The sequence below is a fragment of the Lepidochelys kempii genome, chromosome 15, assembly GCF_965140285.1.
Source record: "Lepidochelys kempii isolate rLepKem1 chromosome 15, rLepKem1.hap1, whole genome shotgun sequence".
Lineage (NCBI taxonomy): Eukaryota > Metazoa > Chordata > Testudines > Cheloniidae > Lepidochelys > Lepidochelys kempii.
This window is the reverse complement of record NC_136394.1, coordinates 18,764,025-18,787,220: the sequence shown is the minus strand read 5'-3', so window position 1 is coordinate 18,787,220 and position 23,196 is coordinate 18,764,025.

The window sequence follows — 23,196 nt, the reverse complement described above, 5'->3', positions numbered from 1 at the left end:
AAGCTAAAATCCAGTATATTTGTTCAGATCATAACGAATGTCACTTTAAGAAAGTACCGTGCCCAGGATGGGGAGCCAGGTGAAACTTGGTTTCCAACGTTCGTTGAGCCACTGACACACACACACACTCTGTGACCTTTGGTACCTCCCTTGTCCTTCTTGGGCACCATTCGTTGACCTCAGTGGGCCTGTCTTCCCAGCTGGACAGTTGGGTAAAGGCAAGGAATTGTTGAAAACCAGACGGTGCCTGGGAGATAAACTCTCCTTCATTATCGTTAATCTTCCAGAATCAAATTCACATCAGTGCAGAGGGCCCACATGCAAAATGAACATCCTGCATTAAGAGGCAAATCTACCTCCCCCCACCAGTGCTACATTCCATTGGCTGAGCACTGGGAAAATGCCCAGAGGAGGGAAGAAAACATGGAGGAATTAGAGTGTGCCCAAGAGAAACCCTCTGGCCCTGCACATCTCCATGCTCACCCCACCCCGCGTGCACTGCAATGTATGAATCCTCCAAGGAAACTGGCTCTGGGCTGTCCATGGGGATGCACAGCATCCACTTCTTCCCTTGCACAGAGGAACTACACCAGGACCATTGGAGGTGGGACTGATTTGTGCTTAGGGTTTCAGACATGCCCAGAGCTTCGCAGGGGTCACTGCACTGGGATGAATTTCATTCCAAATTAACAGGATGGTGGTGATGTTAACACAGCAGGAGCCTGTGAACCAATGGAGGAAGAATACACAAGAGCATATGGAGGGGACGTCTTTGCTGGATGTCCTTACCCCCTGAACAGGGGTTCTGGAACAAATTTATATAGTGGGGGTGCTGAGAGCCATTGAACCAAATGGAAACCACTTCAAGTCGGGGGGGGGTCCAGCACCCCCAGCATCTCTAGGTCCAGCACCTATGCCCCTGAAGTCTAGTTTCTGAATCCAGTCTGAACATTAAAATTGAGCCAGATTTGCAAAGGATTTTAGCCCCAAATGTGCTAAGCTCCACTGAAAACTTAACCCTAAACCCACACAAATCTCTCTTACCCTTTCATCTGGGCACCTCCTTGGCTCTTTGTAGCCAGGAACATTTTCAGAGGGAGGAGGTACCCAGGAAATGCTTTCCCTTCTCCTTTACATCCTCTAATATTTTATGCAGTCAGCCCCAGCCGTTAGCTGATCTCAAGCATGCCTGTCACAGGTTAAGCGTGCAAAATCTTGGGCAAGTTTTTTTTAAGTTCTGCCATGGATCCAACTGAATCTTGCACTTCCCTGCACGAAGCAGAGTGAATCAAAGCAAACACCTGGCTCTTCCATGGGTGGAAGTCAGGTAAATTGGACCAGAAAAGGCTGAAGCTCAGATGCAAAGAATATTAAACTGGCACATTTATACAAATAAGGTGAACAGTAATAGAGCTTGCAGATAGACAACTATTCTACCCAGGGCTCCCTTTTGCAATAAGGTGTATTTACAAGCAAGTCCTAGGGCTTGTGCTATTCAGGAGGTCAGGCTGGATGATCAAGTGGTCTCTTTTGGCCTTATCTATGACACTATAAACAGTGGATTACCTATTACATGCAACAACAAACAAGTTGCTCATTTGCAAGTGACCAAATTCTCACAAGGTGTTGGGCCACATTCTCAGCCCTAGTTCCAATGTTGCCAACTCTCACAATTGTATTGCAAGTCTTGCCACATTTGGGGTTTTTCTTAAAGCCCCAGCTGCTGGAGTCAAGAGATTGCATTAAAAAAAATTCTAGCCCTCATGGCTGCACCTTGTCAAGGTGAGTGCAGCCTAAATTATCAGAAACCAGCAGGCAAAGAAAAAGAACCCAACTTTAAAAAAAAAAAAAAATCTCGTATTTTGGGAACCAGACTGATGATTTCTGATCATTTGAGGTTGGTACAACTGCAGTTCTGTCCCCTAAGTAATCTGGACACAGATCTCCCTTTGAGAATTCCTCTCATGGAAAGGAGCTCTAAACTGGCATCAAATTAGCAGACTGGGCTCCTACACCAACTTTCCCCCAGCTCCCATGGCATGACAGGATCAGGGAAGGGGCTCCTCTATGTTACAAGAGTGCAGTACAAAAGCTATGTCTGTACAGATATAGATCGTTAATAGATCGTGTGCCAGTAGAAGAGGCTTAACAGCATGAAGCACTGTTCATAGGTTTTCTACGACCAATCAGCGTTGTTACTGCACACTGCCAATGGCTTCTGGCATGCAGCTCTTTAGCCCTGATCTGCACTTAACAACTTAGGTGGACATAGCTACATTGCTCAATCCATCCCTTGAGCACCGTAGCTATGCTGACCTAACCTCCAGTGTAGACACAGCTAGGGGGATGAAGAATGTTAGTTACCACTCAGGGAGTTGGAATTCCTATAGTAACGGAAACACCCCTTCCGTCACTGTAGTCTGCATCTACACAATGGGCCTTAGTGACATAGCTACAGCACATAGCATCTGTAGCATAGATATGGCCTGACATTGAGCTTTTAACATGCTATGGCAACTCTCAGCTTGACAGTCTCTGGGCTGCTGCAACTTCCATCAGGGCTGCTGGGTTAGGCTTAAAATCAGGGAGCCATAACCTAGTAGTAATTGTAACTGGGAGATTCTACATCCCTGCATAGACAATCTCAAGCAGCAGGACTGCCGATTGGTTTAGAAACTCTGGTGAAACAGTGAACTGATACATTATTTCACTCAGTTGGAATGGGTGGGGGCTTTTTAACATTCGAATATGGTTAGCAGGATGGCTCCATCTGCCCCAGACAAAGTTCGGTGACTCATGTGCTTATGATCAATTCAGTTTTAAACACATCTGCTGTCTCTCTCTAGATGTCTATACGGCACCTAGCACAACAGGGCCCTCATCTCGGTTGGGGGCTCTAGAAGCTGCTTTAGAACAAAATAACAGCATTGACACCACCAGCATTTCAAAGCCTGCTGTTGCTGGTGAGTGAAATTCATGCCAGTGCAAAGTCCCATGAACCACTAACTCTCCAAGTATGCACAACGGAAACCTGATTCTACACCTTATGCTCATCCAGGCAGGGAAAGTGACTTGCCTGCATGTGCGATCAAAACTCAACCCCATTCAAAATTTCAGATATCAAAGGCTCACAACAAGCTGCTCTCACAAACAATCTATAAATCAAGCGTCATTTGCCAAGCATTTTCAGTGAACAACATTACAGGGAAAAAATTGCAAAAAGACTGAGGCTCAAAGACATTATTCATCACAAAAGTATTTGTTTAGCTCTGCCTATAACCAACCTTTCCTTCAGTGATGGTTTTGCTCCATCCAGGGCTGGGAAGTCAGTTGCTATTCATTTAAACATGTTCTATTTCCACTTTTAGGCATTTTAAGCATTAAATATGCCCTACCGTATGTGGGATAGAAATTGTGGGGGAACAAAGCACCATCTGCATGGAGACTGAAAATAGAGCTATTGGGATGTAACTACCTATCCGGCCTGAGGACAGAGATAACCCTTGTGGCTCAGTTTAATTCAATCAATAAGGTCTATCATGAGAAGAAACATACTGGAAAACAGCCTTAAATCTATTAAAACCCCAGCTGCAGATTTCATCGCTGACTGGAAAGAGTCTTCAGGGTTTCAGTAAGTGAAAAGCAGGGTGCAGCAGTGGCTAGCAAGGAAGGCATCTTGGTCTCAGCTCCTCCCCTTTTCCCCAGTTAATTGTAGGCTCCCCTTTCCTCCCTTCAGTTCCCCCTCCCCTCTTTGGGAAATGTGCTGAGCTGCTCAGCAGGTTTTCTGGAGAGCTTCCTCCAGGCACAAAAGGAGAAAGTGAGAGGAAGAATTTGCAGTGGGTGGAAGGGAAGCTCTCTCTCTAAACTGTTAACAGACTGGAACTGGCAGCCAGCTATTGTGCACAGCAGGGAGTCCACTGTCTTACAACATCAGAGGAGAGGTGCCTGACAAACCCAGACAGAAGCTCTATTTGTTATGCAGATTCAGCACCATCTCGCATTATCTTCTGTGCAAGGGAGGGGAAGGTAACTGACAGTTCAAAGGTTAAAGGCACAATGTCCCCATCTTTGTGAGCCTCAATTTAAGGACTGTATTCAAATAGCTGGGGAGAAGACAAAAAGAATACCCCTGCAGCTTCCCAACTCCATGAAATAACCACAGTTGAGAAGTCTCCATTCCTCATTCCAGGAGAAGATATGTTCAGAATATTTCTTTATTGTAATTAATATTTAAGTGCCAGGTTCCATGAGTGTTATTCAATGTGCATAAAAGTATCAGAATTCAGCCCTAAACTAGTGGATCTAATAAAGAGATTTCTGATGGCTGAATTTAAGAGCAGATGGCTGTATATATTGTTAGTCTACTTAATATTTAGAATAAACAATTGGATATAGGATCAGGAGTCCAGAGACTTGGGCACTTTTGCCAGCTTTGACTCCAACTCAGCTTGCCCAGGGTCACACATTTATCCTACGTTTGCCTTGGTTTCCCCTTATGTTAAAGCCGGGATAATAATGCTCAACTCCCTTTCTAAAGTACCAGAGAAGTCATTGGAAGTATCTCCAATGAGCGCTGAGTCAAGCCGTTTGAGATCTATGGGAGGTAAGTGCTATGTGAGTATTATTATGATTACATAGTTTATTTCCATCAGTGTAAAAGGTGACTATTTTTTGCTCTGTGGTGTATTTTATCACCACTGCCTCTCCTTGAGCTTTTAAAGCAAAGGCACCCTGTGGAGAAACACAACAGCGACGTGAAAGAAACTAGACTTTTCCCATGGCCGGTCAGACATATTGGGCCTGTTCTTTAAGACAAGCTCACAACTGTTCACACAGAATACGTGTGCACTTGAACACAAATCAAGTAACTGCATGTGCAGACTACCAGTTATCCAATTTGCACTCACAGTAACTGCATGTGCAATCAGACATGCAATTAGGTTCCTAGTGCTTTTAACAGTCAGGCCCATTATGTCCCACCAATAGAAAAGTCAGTCCTTATATATTCCTATTTTGCAGTTTTTCCATTTCATTGATTAAATCATGTGAGTGAATATAGCACTAATGAAAGTCCAGGAGTCTCTTGCTAGAGCTGGAACTAGTTCAGGAAGCAATCTGCAAACTTTTCACGCTTAGCCACATCTACTCAGCACAGTCCTGACTTGCAGAATTCCCTGCTCTTCGAGCTCTGGCTCAGCAGAAGCTGTCAGTCGTGCTGAGTTGCAATACATTATGGGGTGGGGTGATTTTGTGCTGTGCGCAAATGGGACCTAAAATGAGGTCAGTCACTGCTACCAAAGGCAACGTTCAGGTATGGCTTAGGCCAGGGCACAATTTGCACAAGGGAAAAAGAAGGATCAATGGCTAAGAAACAGGAGTAGGCATCTGGACTCCTGCTGTCTATTCCTGGCTCTGGTTCACACAAGTGATTTGAGATGCCCACCTGATTTTGGGGGGCCCACCTTTAGACCACTAGGGCCTGAATTTCAGAGGTATTGAATACCAGCATGTACCAGCATACCACCATGGACTTCAATGTAATATTTGGTGTTCAGCTTTTCCACAAATCAGGCCCCTTTAACATAGTTAAAGTTGGGTATAAACACCCAAGGAACCCAAAGTCAGAGCCACACTATGAAAAAATGGTCACTTTCTATCTATCCAGGTACTTATAGTGCCCACATTACAAAAGCCTCAGAGCCCTTTAATCACTACCCCTGATCTGTAAAATAAGGCTGCAATGTTCAGGTGGGGCTTAGGGCATGATTAGTAATAGTAGTAGTTAGTAACTAATAGTAATAGGAAAGCTAAATGAATTCCTATCTATCTGTTAAATGCATTGGAAAGGCAGTGCTGTAAGTGCAAAGCATTATTGTTAGTCCAACTGAGAGGAGACTCAAAGCGTTCGAATTTTGGTATTCTAGCAAAATGTTAAAATAAGCTGGATAACCAAAACTTCTGAACGAAGAGGTGATGATGAGATAGGTGAATTTTAAAAAAGAGCACAATTATTTGAAATCCCAAGTAAAAGAATAGCATCTTTTTGTGCACACATAGCAACTTGCTTCCAGCACTCATGCTATCAGGCACGGTCGCAGGCAAACCATGAAGAAAAAGAAGGAGAGCCAGTTACCGAAGGAGACATCGTCAGATGGACTGGTATCCAAAGGAGAGGGGAAGTTTTAGAACTTTGTTGCAACTGCAAAAGGTGGAAGGTGGTGGTTGACAACCTCTGCATCAGACATGTAACTTGAAGAAGAAGGTGTCCAACACCATTCAAGCACTAACTTACCGCAACCCCCCAGCATGTGCTATGTGGCTTCTCCCACCTTTTCAACATAGTAAAATATTTATCTACACTCTATGCCTTTTTGCAGCAGCTGGGAAACTAGACTATAGTTGACATGGCATCATTCTCCTGTCAGGAAAGGATGTTTTAGCTTTTCCAGCACGATGGGAAGCAATAGTGAGAAACACAAGCCCCAGCAATCAATCAATTCCCCAATTAACAGAGACATGTTAATAGGCAGATGACATAACAGTTGCTGCCGCCATGAGGTTTTAGCTAAAAGATGAAGAGGTAGATCTTGTTGATTCAAATAGATCCTAGAGAGGAAATGGCCCACTTGTTACAGCTAGTTGTGCTCTTACCTGTAGGTTTCCTGGAGCCTGTTCCTGAAGGCAATTTAATTTCCTGTGTACTGCTTGTGTTCCGGGTCACCCCATCCCATCAAATGCGATTCATAAATAAGTCACTGTGAGCGCCAGGCTTTTGGGCTTCGCACTCTCCTCTTTAAAAAAAAAAAAAAGAAAAGAAAAACAAAGATGTCTAAGTTTGTTCAGCCAAATGTAAAAGGTCGGTCTAGAAATCAAGCAAAGCAACGAATGTGCTACTGTTACACGACCAGCTCCAGGCAATTTGGAGTCAGGACTCCTGGGGTTCTCTTCCCTTTTCTGTCATTGACTCATTTTTCCCACTGGGCTTTCTGTGGTTCTGTCACTCCTCCGTAAACAATCCCTACTGCATGGGCTGCTGTGAAGCTCTTAATTTACATTTGCCAAGTGCTCTGAGATTATTCTTTATTTATATATCGTACCAGACGAATGATATGGCCCTTCTCCTGGACAGATTATGGTTTCAGGGTTAAACTGTGCCATTCAGGGAATGTCTTCACTGCAGAGTTAACTCAAGTTATCCACACTCAATTAACTCCTCTCGAGTTGGCCTAGCTCAAGTGAGAGTGGCCTCACTGTGAAATACCAGTTGAGCTGCTATGTCCACACTGGCACTGCACTCACTCGTGTGTGATGCTAGGGCTCCTGGGGGTACAGCCAACGGCTCTGTGCACTGCAGTGAGCTGAGCCATGCAATGAATTCTTCCCCAGTGAACTGCAGGAGACATTGTCTGCTCTTTCTGAGCATCAAAGGACTAGCAATACTCAAGTGGCGCTAACCTGTGTCCGCACGACAGAAGGGTCTTGGTAGCAGTTGATGTGTTGTTCTCACTTGAGTTTTAGGCTATACCCAGTTGAGCCACCCAACTTGAGTTAAAACACCATCGCACGCAAGTGAAGGGCAACAGTCAAGTTATCATTCGAATGAACTTCGCAGGTAAGACAAATGCTGCGGCACAGTCCTGTTTCAGCGACAACGCAGAGCTGACCCAACTCAAGGGAGAAGGGGGGTGTTTGGGAGGGACTAGGCCTTAGGGAAGAGCAGGCAGATTGTATGAGTTGGTGCTGCTGACAACCCTGTTCTAACCCCAGCATTCAGTGAGCCCCTGAGAAGGAGTCAGCAGAAGGGACATAGTAGCATGCCCCTGACTCCTCCTCACTCCTTTGGAGAACACAGAGGGAGTTGGTCCTACACACTCAAAGGCCTGAGGTAATAAGACCCTAAGATCCTCAGATGAAAAGAGAGACTGGAGAGAACATGACAGTGATTATAGATTGTTTGAACAGGAATTAGTGTGGGGATGGGGTCCTCCTCTGCTAAAAGAGAAGAACAACTGTCTCTGGCCTGTGGGGCGTGCTGCTGGGATTCGAAATACCAACTAGTGATAATATCGTACCATCAGGACCTCTATAAAAGCCGAGTCCAAGGGCAGCCCTGGTTTCACACATTGGCCTGACTCGAGGTCTTTCTACCACTACTGCTCATTGCCAGCACACTCTTCCTTCCAAGCCCTGCAGAAGAAGACTTAGCAGGTCATAATGGTCCTGGAACAGCCCCAGTTAGTCCAACCACATTTTACTACTCAGACCCACTGTACAGAGACCCTGCCAAAACAACCAATGGGCAGACAGCCCTTGCACGCTGCTAGGTCCTGGAGTCCCTGAAGGAGCCATTCATTGTTCACCTCACATATGGTAAGACTGCTGTCTCCTTTATTCCTCCCCAGAGGTCTGAATAAACTTTACACTCCAGCTCTTTTTTCCTAGGATGCAACTAGTTCCCCATATCTGTCACCTACATGGCAATCATTTTCCTTTCTCCCTCGTGTAGGAAATTCCATGAACCCAAGTGCCATGGCCTTCCTGTCCTTCAGTCCTTCTTCTGTACTCAGGGCAGGTCATCCGAGAGTTTGGGCTAAGCATCATGAGAAGGAGGAGATAAAAGAGAACAGAACTATTCCAACCAGCACCGATTAACTTCACTAACTCACCATAGTTGATTAACAAAAACATTTCCACAAACAGCTCCTAATCACTTTGCAGTCTGGGTTCCTGACTCTCCTACCAGAGGCAGAAAGTTCCTGCCAAAGCCACCTCTCCAGACAAAGAACATTCCTTTTCTTTTAGTTCCTCTACCAGCCTCTCCATTTGAGTTTAGACTTTCATCAGCTACTAGAGTTAGTGACAAGATGGAACATTCAATCATTGCCCTTTTTGGGAGGAGGGTAATTTCGGAGTACCCTTGGGTGAGTACCTGGAAGGGTTAACAACTGATCTGGAAGCCTTCTGCTTCACACATGTGAAAAGAGAAAGGAAACCATCTCTCTGAGTAACCTTGAATAACCTTGCACACACCACTAATTCAAACAATTCCAAGGAGGCTGCCAGGGAGGAGGAGGTACTAGCAAGGTCTGATTTCTAACAGGGAAATGTATTATACATCTCATACTTTGGGGAATCTACTGAGAAGGCTGAGAAAGGCTGGCAGTGGGAAGCTATTAAATATGTTGCAACTATTACTATTAATACTGTTGAGAAGATAGGCATTGGGATACCATTGAGAGAGACTGAGGAGAGGGTATACAAGCAGCATACAAGCAGACACATAGGAAATTAAGCCACATTCAGCAATCAGCTCAGGGAAATCCATAGGCAAGGTACAACTAGCTATAGCAAGCAGGCAATTTTTGTTCAAATGCCACCCAATTCATCATACACTCTTCTCACTAAATCTCAGCAACAGCCAGTTCCACATTTAACATGGAAATAAAGTGCTTTAAAACTAGTAAAACCCTAGCGCAGTAAAGAATACATGTCAAACGTGGGCCTCAGTGGCCAAAAGAGGCTCACTGACTCATGGGCCCACTGCGCCAGGATCATCCCAGATGTAACTTCATTGACTTGGATGGAGTCACTCCACAAATGACCGGATCTGGTCAGAGTAGTGTTATCATAGAATCACAGAAGTTTAGGACTCGAAGGGACCTCAAAAGGTCGTTTAGTCCAGTCCCCTGCGTTCAAGGCAGGACTAAGTAATAACTAGACCATTCCTGACAGGTGTTTGTTTAACCTGTTCTTAAAAACCTCCAATGATGGAGATTTCGCAGCCTCCCTAGGCAATTTGTTCCAGTGCTTAACTATCCTGACAATTAGGCACTTTTTCCTAATGTCCAACCTAAACCTCCCTTGCTGCAGTTTAAGCCCATTGCTTCTTCTCCTGTCCTCAGAGGTTAACAAGAACAATTTTTCATCCTCCTCCTGGTAACAATCTTTGATGTACTTGAAAACTGTTATGTCCCCACTCAGCCTTCTGTCCTCCAAACTAAACAAACCCATTTTTTTCAATCTTTCCTCGTGTGTGTGTGTACGGATTTGGGAGTACATTCGAACCTCAGGCTCAAGGATGCATTTCCACAGAGATCAAAACTCCATGGTCAACCCTAAGTAATAATGGCACATGACAGACTTAGCTCCCATAATGCTGCAATGGATTGTGCTCCCCGGAATCAAAGAGCTTGATCCAATGGAAAGATTCCCATAGACTTTAATGGAGACCAACCCAAGCCCAAAGTGCACATCATCCCTCTTAGTTCTCAGGAGGGAAAGACCGACTCAGCCAAGAAAATGCTAAGGAAAGAACACATCGGATTAAGACTGCTACCTTTTGGAAATGGAATACAAAACAAATAGCTACTGCAAAGGACTATGTTTGTACAGCACCTAGCACAATGGAGTCCTGGTCCATGACTAGGGCTTCTAGGCGTTACAGTTATACTAGCATTCAAAGGGCTCCAGACCCTCTTGATCCTGTATAAACTTCAAGGTTTGAGATTCCCTGAGTAATGTCTGATCTTTTGCTGCCCTGGGTAAATCATTCACTAGAAGATAATCCTTATAACCCCCAAACCCAGTAAAATTTACCATCAAATACAATTTACTATCAAGCAGGAGGTGTATGAGTAAAAGTTGGCACCACTTGAATCAAAAGGCTGTACTTGGTACCTGAGATTCATTGTTAATTATAAAAAGAAAAGGAGTACTTGTGGCACCTTAGAGACTAACCAATTTATTTGAGCATAAGCTTTCGTGAGCTACAGCTCACTTCATCAGATGCATACTGTGGAAAATACAGAAGATGTTTGTTTTTATACACACAAATCATGAAAAAATGGGTGTTTATCACTACAAAAGGTTTTCTCTCCCCCCACCCCACCCCACTCTCCTGCTGGTAATAGCTTATGTAAAGTGATCACTCCTCTTACAATGTGTATGATAATCAAGGTGGGCCTTCTCCCACCCCCCTTTTCTTTTTGCGAATACAGACTAACATGGCTGTTACTCTGAAACCCATTGTTAATTATTTGTCTGATGGTGGTACGTAGGGGCTCCAATTGAGAGTAGAGCCCCATTGTCCTAGGTATTGTACAGATTCTTATTAAAGATGGCCCCGTCCCAAAGGGTATAGAATAAAATAACCCCAGCCTATTAAGGAAAGGAAAGAACTTTGGGGGCCTGTTCGTACTCCTTCCTTTCACTGCATTCACTAGGAATGTCGTCATCAGCTTCAATAGAAGGAGGACCGGGCCCTTATAAAGAACCCATCAACAAACAAAATGAAAACCACTTCCACTTCACTTTGAACCTTACACACTCTCCGCCTGCTTAAACACTCTGTACAGCCTAACCAAGCAGCTGTCATCTGCATCACATGTCAGGAAACGGCAATAAAAACATGTTGCGAAAACAGAAGGCGGTGATCACAAAATACTATGTACTTCCTTCCTCCAGCCGTCTCCAGAGTCACTCTTTACCCGTTACTGACAGAACGCTGACATACTGCTGCAGCTTCGAGCCATCCTCTCTCCCCGCTCTCCTGCGGAATGGAAATCAGGGCAGCTGCTCAAAAGGTGGATCACTCCTACAGTCTATGTGACAGGCAGATGTGGGGGAGGCAGTGGCTTTTTCCATGACTGCTTAGTGCAGGCCCTGACATCAGGAACTGTGTGGTGATATTAGATATCAGCTGTGTTTAGTCAGGGTGAGATCTATTTTAGGCACTTTGCTGGTCCTCTTTATTGTAGTATCTGAACACCTCACCATTACCCAGTGAGGTAGGGAGGTATTACCTTCCACATTTTACAGACCTGGAACAGAGACACACAGAGATTAAGCAACATAGCCAAGGTCATTCAGGAAGTCTGTGGCAGAGCAGGGAATTGAATCAAGCTCTCAAAAGTCTCAGATTAGTGTCTTAGCCACTGGACTATCTTTCCTCTCTAAATAAGAGACCCAGGAATAACTACCAGGTCCTGTCTGTGACCAACTACCCCAATAAAAGAAGCAGCCATGCTTTCCAAGAATTCAGTTTCTTCAATGCACATTGGGTGCTCAGCTCTTTTGAAAATCTGGCCATTAAGTGTTACAGAAGGAGTTGATTGGGTACTGAGCACCTGGAAATCTGGCTCTGAGTTTGCTACAAAGTCCTGTGTCACTTTATTCCACAAGGGGTAATAATTTTTATTGTCTTCTCATGATGGACTCACTGTCTGCTTTAGCAGATACTTGCTTCAGCCTTCTACTCAGTCTCTGAGAAGGGCATTAACATGCTACTTAGAAGTAGTTGAGGAAGGCAAAACCCCTCAGTCATCCTGGCACAGCTTTAGGCTTTTAAGAGCTATGATATCATTTCAGTATACTGAAGTATGACTCTGGCAGCAGAAAATGTGGTTGTGAAAATGAAGTAGCGGGTGGATAGCACAAGCAATGAAAAGCAAAAGAGCTCTCTCAGTGTGACATTGAGAAGTACCTCCTCTATGGTATAAGCTGCAAATGCTATTTTTTAATGAAATATGCAATTAAAATAGGCATCTTCAAACTGCTGGCTGAAGGTGACACTGCTAGAGAGTCACATCATGTCCACACCGGTAACATGGGGGCCTGGGCACGGGTAATTATACACCAGCTTTCTTTCTATTTCTTCTAGCCAAGGGAGTCCTTTCCCATGTAATATTCATGCTCTTTTCATCAAAGCAAGATGGGAAGAGGCGTATGATCTCTGACACTGGGCTCCTCCCTTGCATTACCAGTGTCACAAATGATAATGCCTCACTTTTTATGGAGCCTGGAAGCTGCCAGCGGGAGGCTCCTTAATGCAGATTCCCATAAAAAAAAATCCCTCATTTCAAATACAATTTGTAGTTTCAATATGGAGGGAAATGCTGCTCATTAGGGGCCATATTCTGTTTGGTCCTGGCACCCACGAGCCCCATTTACTGGGAGTTGTAAGTGCCCAGTGACCATTGCGCCCTGCACCTCTCCTGATCAGATTTTATAAAAGCATTCTGCATGCCGAGCAAGATGAATGAAGCTTCCTATTAACAGCCTGGTCAGGCCCGGGCGAGGGCTTGGTTTGTAGGTAGGTCAGGTCTTCTGACAAACATATCCTAATTGACTTCAGCATAATCTATGACACCATTTCAGGCAACTAGCTCCCCAACTTTCTCAGCATCCTTTGAAAACCCCAGCCCTAAGGTTTAGCTTTTCCTATTTCAGATGGAAGTAGATTTTGCAAAAGGATTTGAATCAGACAAATCTGTCTGCATTTGGTTTCATGGAGCTACCCAATCCGCACTGCGGAAGCGCTGCTTCATTCTCTCTATGGCATGAGTGTAGTGGTGTTCCACTTGATCAGATGCTGCTCCCTTTTTATCTTTTAATTTCCAGCCCTGCAAACAAATACATCTGCCAGACTGAATGTAAATAGAATAATGGGCTCTCTGGCCAGCAGGAGCATATGACTCATTAATTGCTTTACACCACAGAACAGAAGCCCATCAACTCCACTACAGCCAATCTCCTCCGAGAAGCGACTTGCATTAGCATTGCATTTTTCAAAAGGAGCTTCTGTGTGCTTTGCCACTGTTTGCTATGCAAATTTTGGTGTTAATTGCACCAAAATGAGAAGCATATTACTTAAGTCAGCACACTCTTCAGATGGGCATCAGTGCGTGTGCGTATGATATTCCACCAGATGTTATTTTATGACTGGAGTTTAATACCTAACCATCTGCTTCCCTCTTATTTTGTCATGGTTTGTATTATCACAGGGACCCTTTTTTCTGTTACACTGGTTTTTATCGTCCGCATTATGTATTTGTGTTGCCAAAGCTAAAAGCTGGCAAGATCCTGAGCACAATATATGCCTGGCAAAGCAAAGCATGAGCAGGTCATAACACCAAAACAGTGACTTAATACCTGTCACAGTTCAAGGCAACTTCATCTGTATTCCCCCTCTGTGGTCCACCAAGAACACCCACTGAAAGGTTTTCAGCTCCCAGCTGTCACCTCTCTAGGGCAGCAACTCCCGTTTCTTCCCCTCCTGACCAGGGTTTTTCCAAGCTGCATAATTTCCTGCCTATACTGTGATAACCCTAGCAAGCCAGACTGCCTAAACAGACCAGCGCCTGCATTCTGCTTTCTCTCCGAAGGCTATGAAAAGCTGTAATTGCCAGCAGTTACAAGTTACCTACCACACAGCTCTTTCTAGGCAAATACATTTATTCCTAATATATTAAAAGCAATAAACCCACATACAGGCTAAAGAGCTTACCAGAGGTCACTCCAACTCCAACCTCAAACTCCGGTAGGTGTCACTCCTTCAAAACCCACAACTGGGTTTTCCCCAGGGTTCAAGTTTATAACAGTCTGGTTCTGAATCTAAGACAGTTATGACTTTTGATGTCCAGTCTTCAGGAACAGGTAAGTCAGCAAAGACCCTCTCTCTCAGACCATTGCTTCAAAAGGAAGGGTTTTTGCATAACCACAGGTGGGAATTTGCATTAACCTCTCCATAAGTCTTTCCCAGGAAATCCACTTCACCAGTATTGTCCCAAAAGTCCATTCTCGTCTGGCATATTGTTCAATATAGACCTTTGATTATCCAGGCCTTACATCCCATCTTCCCCTTCAAGAGGTTACATACAATCCCGGCCCCCAGTAATACATGAACCATTCATTAAAATGATGACCCCAAAGATACTTAAACTTAATTCAATAAGATCTCCCAAAGATATTGCTGGCAATTGCCATATCTGTCACCAGAGCTGTCCCTAGGTACAGTAAATCAGGGTGGCCACCCCAAGCCGCACGCTCTGGGGGACCCCATGTCCCCTAGGGACAGCTCTGTATGCGTGTCATGCAGGGGGTGCTAGGCCGGCCCAGAGAGGGTGGGGTTAGGGTACGGGGGGCCAGGCTAGCCCAGGGGACCAGCAGGAGTCCTGGCGCTGGTAGCGGGGGTTGGGCCTGCACTCACTGGCGGGAAGTGGCAGCAGTGACCCCCTCCCACCCTTCTGGCTCCTGGCGTCGCTTGGGGGAAGGGTGGAAGCCGGAAAGAGGGGGGACGGGGCAGAGCAGGGGTTGGAAGAGGCAGGTGGGGTGGGGTCTGGGGCAGAGGAAGGGGGTGTCCCGGGCCCCACACCCTTCTAGGGATGGCCCTGTCTGGCACAATATCAAAGAGAAGGCAGAATTTAGTTTTTTGGGATTATTCTTAGTGCAGAGGTAATGCCAACTGGCCCCCGTTGGAAGTGGAGTCTCATTGTGCTAGGTGCTGTATGGACAGACAGGAAGACACACAGACCTTATAATCAAAGTCTCATAAACAACTCTGTTTAAAAAAAAACAAAACACCTATGATGTGTGGTATCATAAGGTGCTTCTGTGTGGACCACCCTCCAGCAGCAGAACAGACATGCCTGCCTCAGTTTCCCTTCTTCAGAGTCCCTAGTAACTCAACAACAGCTCTCTTGCCTAATAATATCCCTCCTTGGTGCCAGTTTAGGACAAAAATATAAGGTATATAGTCCATAACAAAGTCCATAAAAAACAGTCTATTTATCACCCCTCAGTGCATAGAGGCCTTAAAAATCCCATGACATGACACCCTGCATACCACACTCCAGCAACTTCCATCACATTCAGACTCTTCCCAGCAGGCCCACCCCCGCTCCCACTAGTTCATCCTCCTCACCCAGGGGAGCATCCCTCACTTCCCTTACTCCAGGACTCCTAGAGTGGCTGCATGGGAGATCTTACATCAGTACCCTCTGGCTTCAGCTCTCCAGCGTGGAGATGTCAGCAGATAACCATTCGCCCTCAGCTGCTCCCCTGCCTTCAGCTTTCTCCACACTTGGCTGCAGATTGCTGGCCTTCAGCCCTCTTGGCCTTGGTTGTCTGGTTTGGGGAGGTCAGCCAGCGAACTCCTCTTTTTGCTTGCCTGCCTTCAGCCTTCCCCCAGGAACAGCCTACAGCTTCCTTTGGGGACCTTCTGCAGTCTCCTGCTCTCCCGGAACTCTCACCTGCTCACTCCCAAGTAGCTCTCACCTGCTCTTTTCCTGACTGACCCATGGTAGGGCCAGGTCCCTGGCCTTAAATGCAATTAGGAAGCAGCTGATGAGTCACAGGTGCATTGGCTTCTTCCTCCTGAAAGGGACCATGCCACCGTATGACAGGTATAACAAATGCATTTTGTTATATACTTTGCTTGAAGAAAATGAATTTTCTCCTCTCCCTCCAGACTGTATTGCTCAGCCGTGCAAGTGGCTAGACACAGACAACAGTAGGAACAAAGAAAGAGGACTGGCTACCGTAGGCCTGATTCTCCCATGCCCAGCAAGATGTAGTCTTTATACCCACGCAATGAGAGTGTCCAGTGGGTGTAAAATACAAACATTTGGATTATTACCACTCTTTTTGAACAATGTAAATAACAGCACAAGGTGTAAGGCAATGGAGAGTCAGACAATGAAGAACTATGGTCCTCTCTTATATTCACTGATCAGGGTTCTTATATTCACTGATCAAGTGTTGGGGATTCCATGTTCCAGCAAGAATGATTCTGCTACCACCCTCTTGGGGAAAAGTATAATCCATTCCTTCCATATCTGAGGTCTATGTTAGTGACTCCCCTTGATGCTAGTGAGCAGGACACACCCAAATTCAACATGTGACTGTGGACCTGCTCCTGTCTCCTAGTCTTAAAGCCTTCCACTATAAGGATGACATTCACAAGAACGCCCCCCCCACTCCTAAAAAAATCCCCTACTGCCCCAAGAGAGAAAAATGACTAAAAGCTAAAGATAAAATATCAAAAACAAAAGCCCTACCCCAATACTAGTATCTGAGCATCTTCCCCTTAAAACTGATAGCTTTAGAGAAGTCCCTGATGGACTTCATGGAGTCTCTGGCAATTCTCCATTTTGGGGGGTAAAAACTCTGCTTGGGGAAGGGTTTTTGTCTTTGTACACTAAAGATATCCCAGAATGCACCATCACTGTCATGATATACGGAATCACAGATCTTCTTAAACAGAAGGCTTTTGTAAGGAGAACTACTGTACACATAGACAAACTTCCATAGAATTTCAGTCCCAGCATTGTCTCTTTTGTTTACCAGTGATCACACCTTCTCTGGAACTCTGTACAGCATACAGATATATCTATATTTGATATTTGAATAATATACTTCAGGTGAACATATCACAATCACAAATGTCAGAAGTCTCGTTGCTCTCCATGGCTTTTGTGATGTCATAGAGATGCATTCTGGGATACATTCTATCCCAAAGCAGTACAAAGAAAAAAAATTAAAAAGATTAGTTAACATTTGTGCCCTATGCTGGATGCTCCTCAACAGCATGGTGGGAAGTTCACTCCACTGAAATCCGTGCTAAGATCATTTTTCATCTTATCGATCTCTCTTGGGATTTTATAGTAGTTTTCTTTCACAAAAAGTCTCCTGTTTAGGAAAGTCTGTTATTCCAACTGAGACTTAACTTGATTTTCACGTTTGTTTTGCAGTTCACTTTTATGAGGAAAAGAGAGAAAGGAATGGATGGAACTGCGTTTAGGGAAGTCTGGGGGGAAAGGCAGGAGGGCTTTAGGAATCATAACAGTGGTATTCACAACCTGAGTTCAGTGGCCACTACTGCCACAAATCTCCTGTGTGATTGTGGGCAAGTCGCATAGGGCTTGTCTCCACAGGCCGTTATTCCAGAATACCTGTTCCTGATTAACTCCCTGTCTGGATGCTCTTAGGCTAGGTCTACACTAGCACTTTTGCTGGTATAAATTTTGTCGCTCGGGGGTGGGAAAAAATACCCCCCCCCCCGAGCGACATAAATCACACCAACAGAAGCACCAGCGAGGGCAGCGCTATGTCGGCAGGAAACTCTCTCCTGCCGATATAGCTTTTGCCACTCGTTGTGGGTGGTTCAATTATGTCAATGGCAGAGCTCGCTCCCGTCAGCATAGAGCGGCTACACAGGAGATCTTACATCAGTACCGCTGTGCCCCTGTAAGGTCTCTGGTGTAGACATAGCCTTAGTTTGGAATAAGAGTCCCTTGTTCCAGATTAAATCATTCTACTTTCTTCTCTAGTCTTATCTTCTCTGGGAGTGGATTAGATTAATTAATTTAAATTTATTCCAGAATAAAAGCATCACATGGAGCACAAATGGAATTAGTTGGTAGGAGTAAATCCTCTTTAAATTCAAAACGCACCTTATTCCAGATCAATTTTCATGTGTAGACAAGCCCTTAATTTCCCTGCCTCACATCTCCATCTGCCGACTGAGAATAATTTTCTCTCTTTCCTCCCACTCTCTGGCCATCTTAACTATTTAGAATATAAACCCTTTGGAGGAAGGACTGTTTCTTAATATGTACAATGCCTAGCACAATGTGTCGTGACCTCAGCTGGAGCCTTTAGACATGACTGTAATGACACACAAATAAATCAGAAGAAAAAGGAGAAGCTGGAGAGATAATAGTCTCACTACGGACTCCCAAAATTCCTAGCTCCAGCCCTGATTTCTTGGTTCAGTCTGTGGAAAATAAATTTCTGGTTTCTTCACTAAAAGCACAAGTATAATTTGATTCCCACTAGCCCATATCAACACATGTGGTTTTAAAAATCACCACACCATAGAAGCAGATGTTTCCCAGGATAAAGCTCCCTACAGTTGATTCCCGGGCTCACATATATGAGTATTTTATTAATAGGATTGGAAGGGTTAGATTTATATTGGTAAATGCCAGTAAATGCCTATCTCACTGTATGCCACAAAGTGATGAAAAAGTATTTCCATTGGTCATTAAAATTTACAGATATGTAGCCCTTTTCTTACTTTGCCTAAGAACTTAAGAGGCAAAACTCAAGAATGAGGGCCTGCAGCTGGGGCTGGGATCAGCTAGCTAACCGCAGCTGAAACCCCTAATCGGACAGATTGCCTGATTAGCTGAGCAGCATTGCCAGGACGACTCCAAACGTAAGCCCAGCAGTAGCCCTTGGCCAGTGGCTACTCAAGGTTTACGCTTGCAGCTGCAATAGCTCCTGTGCCTGTCTTGTTCCCAGCTTTGCTCAACCCCATTCCTCCTTAACTCCTGCCCTGCTCAGTTTCTGATCCCATCTCTGACCCTGGGCTCTGATTCCAGGATCTTGACTCTGGCTCCACCCACTAGGCTGGGCCACCCAAGCCCCAGTCCTTGATGCAAAATCCAAAATCTAAAAAAAATGCTTAAAGTCAGACATTGATATTATCCATCAAAATCATAAAAATTGAATTCTGCCAAGCCTATTTATTAAGCATAAATTGTTGCTGTCAAATTAGTAACATTTTCTGGGAATAGGCATTCCCCAAGTACCTGCTCAGCCTGCACCATTTCTTCACATGGGGTGGAAAGGGAAAAAAAAACAGGGAGGAGATAATATAATCTTATTCATTTATACCTACGCTGCTCTACAAGGATGGTATTATGTTAGGGTGACCAGATAGCAAGTGTGAAAAATCGGGACGGGGCTAGGGGGTAATAGGAACCTATATAAGAAAAAGCCCCAAATATCAGGACCGTCTCTATAAAATCGGGACATCTGGTCACCCTATATTATGTACTAATCTCTAAGGCTCCAGTCCTCCAAAACTAAGCATATGTTTGAAAGATTGTGGCATTAGGGCTCATTGAATTCAGTGGAAAGATTCCCACAGACATCATTAGTCTTTGGATCAGGACCGTAGAGTATAAATTCTTTGGGGAATGGATGGATATTTCTGTGTGTTTGTATAGCACCTGACACAAGAAAGCCCCAGTCCTGCATGTGTTTTTCTTTAATTACCATAATAATATTTGTTCTAGGTGTGGGTAGGAAGGCTATTGTGTTCTACTGGGCTGACTACATGACATCCTCAATGTATTCTATTGTATGTAAGTTCTTATCCCACCCTCATCACTGTAGTATCTAGTTTCAGAGTAGCAGCCATGTTAGTCTGTATTTGCAAAAAGAAGAGGAGGACTTGTGGCTCCTTAGAGACTAACCAATTTATTTAAGCGTAAGCTTTCATGAGCTACAGCTCACTTCATCGGATGCATAAAGTGAGCTGTAGCTCACGAAAGCTTATGCTCAAATAAATTGGTTAGTCTCTAAGGTGCCACAAGTCCTCCTCTTCTTTTTACTGTAGTATCTGAGTAGCTTCCAGTAGCGCAGTTGACTGAGTATACAGATACACTGTAGTATCTGAGTATCTTCCAGTAGCAACTTGACTAACATCTGTCGTGTGGTTCATTCTCTATTTCACCATCTCCCCAGAGAGTGAATTGGGTGTGCAGTGAAGTACTTGGGATCCACTATTATCACATCTTCCATCTTATAAACTATGTCTTCCAGCTGTCATCCACCCATTAACTATGAAGTGTAGAGTCTAATGCCTCCAATCTGTCAATGTATTTTTAATGAATCTTATGAATTTCATTGTTTATCATGGGCTGCACTGATAGTTTGGAATGCTCTCTCCTTCAAGATTTTAGAAACAGTCAAAGATCTTACCACAAGAGTCAGACAAATGAAAGTGCTGAAGGTGACAGAGGCAGCCAAAGGGACATGGAAGTCAAAGCAAATTTAAAATAAAATAAATAAGTCACTTTAATTTTTCAAGTCAGTTTCATGGGGAAAATTTTCAAAGGCTTAATGGCCGATCAGGAAGCCGGAGCCCTAATTGTTGTTTGGCCCTCTTTACAGAGCCTCAGAGTGTGCCTTTGAGATATTTTAACACTCACATTCCCATGAGTCAGTTAGGTTGTTCAGATGGCTCATTCATCAACACATGAAGCATTATTTTCAATAGCTGCCTGGTCTTTTGCCATTGTATTGGCTAATAAAAGCTAATGGACAAAAAAGCACCTTTCCTCTTCTTAGTAAGCTGCCATTAAGCTACACATAATATTACTTAGCACTTTACATCTTCAAAGTTCTGTACAAATATTAAGTAACAGGACCACATGGTAATTGTCAGCTACAATAATGAGCAAACAACATGGCATTTATGGTAACCGTACCGAGCAGCCAGTTTTAGGGCGTATCTACACTGTAAGTCTTTGTCTCAAGGGATTTTGTTATAACAGGATTGTACCCTGACCGTCATAGAACAGTTTGGACCTCACTGTATTGTAACCATGCTGCAAGAATACATTATAGCTCTGTAAAGACCCCAGGACAAGAACAGCTGTTCAACATAGATGGTTCATGGCTAAATTCTAGGTTAAGAACCAAATTAACTTACAATTGATTAGGAATTAAAAGCACAATGGCGAATCTAATCCAAACGTCCTGTGGAATGGACACCAGCCCGGAATAGTGGAAACTCTTGCCTCCAACCTTCAAAGCTAACAACAGCTTTTAACCCCAGCATGATTTTTTATTTAGTGTTAATTAGGGGACTGGCAGCAAAAAATCAATTAATTAATTACATGCATAGCCACTGTAATGCACACAACTGAAATCAAAGGCAGTCAGATTATCTTGCATCTGTGGAGGAAAAGCTGTTGCAAGACTACTGGACAATGGCACTCCATTTCTTTACAAATTTCGAAAAGGAAAAAGCGTGGTTAGGCAAATAGGAGGCAAACGAAGACTCTTCCTGGCCTCTAGTGAAGGTCATTCTCCTGTCTAGACACCACAAAATTATGCCTGTCATGGGTGACAGTTATCCCTGGTTTCTATGCTTATTTTTGCCTTTGGAATATACCAGATTGCAGGAATTTTCAAGATACTATCCTCGGGATGCATCACCTCTAGATATGCCACGTTGATCTGTAATGCCTGCAATTTAAACAGCGTTCAAAGAGTGAGGTAAGGTCCTAGCATTCCCCTCTAAGGGCTATCAGTTCCCATTCACTGAGTTTCATCCTGGTGCAGCAATTGTTCTGTTTCCACCTACATGGAAGTCACAAGGGTTCTGGCTTCCAATACCCCTGGATTCCCAAAACTGCATGAAGGGTCCTGTGCCACTATGGTCCCCTCTCCCACTCAGCATTCTGCCACTCAGTGGATGAACAGCACACAGGAGATACCATGAGTTGCCCCATAGACCACCCCCATAGGGGAGCAGGGTTCCAAATTTCAAGGTGGGAGAGTGGACAGTGGATCAGATAATGAGCCCTTTGGGGCTGGTGGGGTAAGAAAGATCTTTTGCGTGGCTCGTGGGGAGGGGGAAATGATGCCACAAAGGCAGCACCCCTCTTTCATGTCTCCCCAGCCCCGATCCACTCCAGGGGGATACAAACATTCTGATATTTCACCTACTTGAGTAAAATTACGTAATAAGTTTGTTAAAATGCCCAAGATCTGATTAGCTAAATAACATTAGAGACAGTGATCAGTGGGTGTTAATCAGTACTAATTACAATAGAGTTCCTGTCAAATTATATGTTGCATAAATATGGCCTGACAAACTCATTCAATAAAAAAAAGAGCAAAAAAGAGAGAGAGAGAGAGATGGCAAGTATATATGCTGCTGGGAATCATCAACTGGTAGACATCTCACTCACACAGAGGGATGTGTGATAAAACAGTCAATTCCTACTAGCAGTAACAGCACATGCAAGCTATATAAAAGGCCTAAGCTAAAGTCCATTTGTGAGGCAAAATTATCTGCCAATATCATTATTGTCTGGATTGCAGTAGCCTTTATAGACCCCAACTGAAATCAGGTCTCCATTGTGCAAGGGGCTGTACAAATATATTATAAGAGACTGTCCTTCCCCCCCAAGAGCTTACAATCAAAATGGGCAAGAAAGAGGAAAAAGGTTGTATGCCCATGTTTCAGATGAGGGAACTGAGCCCCAGTGATCATATGCAACTTACCTAAGGTCACACAGTGAGTCTATTAGAGCCCATATCTCATGGCTGCTAGTCCAGTGTTTTAACCACAAGGTCATCCTTCCTCTTAGTTCAGCTGTGTGATTTTCACAATGGAACTTGTATCCAGGTAAGGGCAGGAGGAAAGTAGGGGGGAGTTAGAGCTTTTTGAGTTGAAGATGTGAAAGCAAGAGGCTTAAATATATGCATGTGTGCATGCAAATGTCAGTTCTAAACAGAGCTCTGGATCATTTTCTGATATTTTGTTTTGCTTTGGCTGTATCTTTTGTGCTGTAGAGAACTTCAGAGTTCATTGCTTGGTATGATTTCATAACA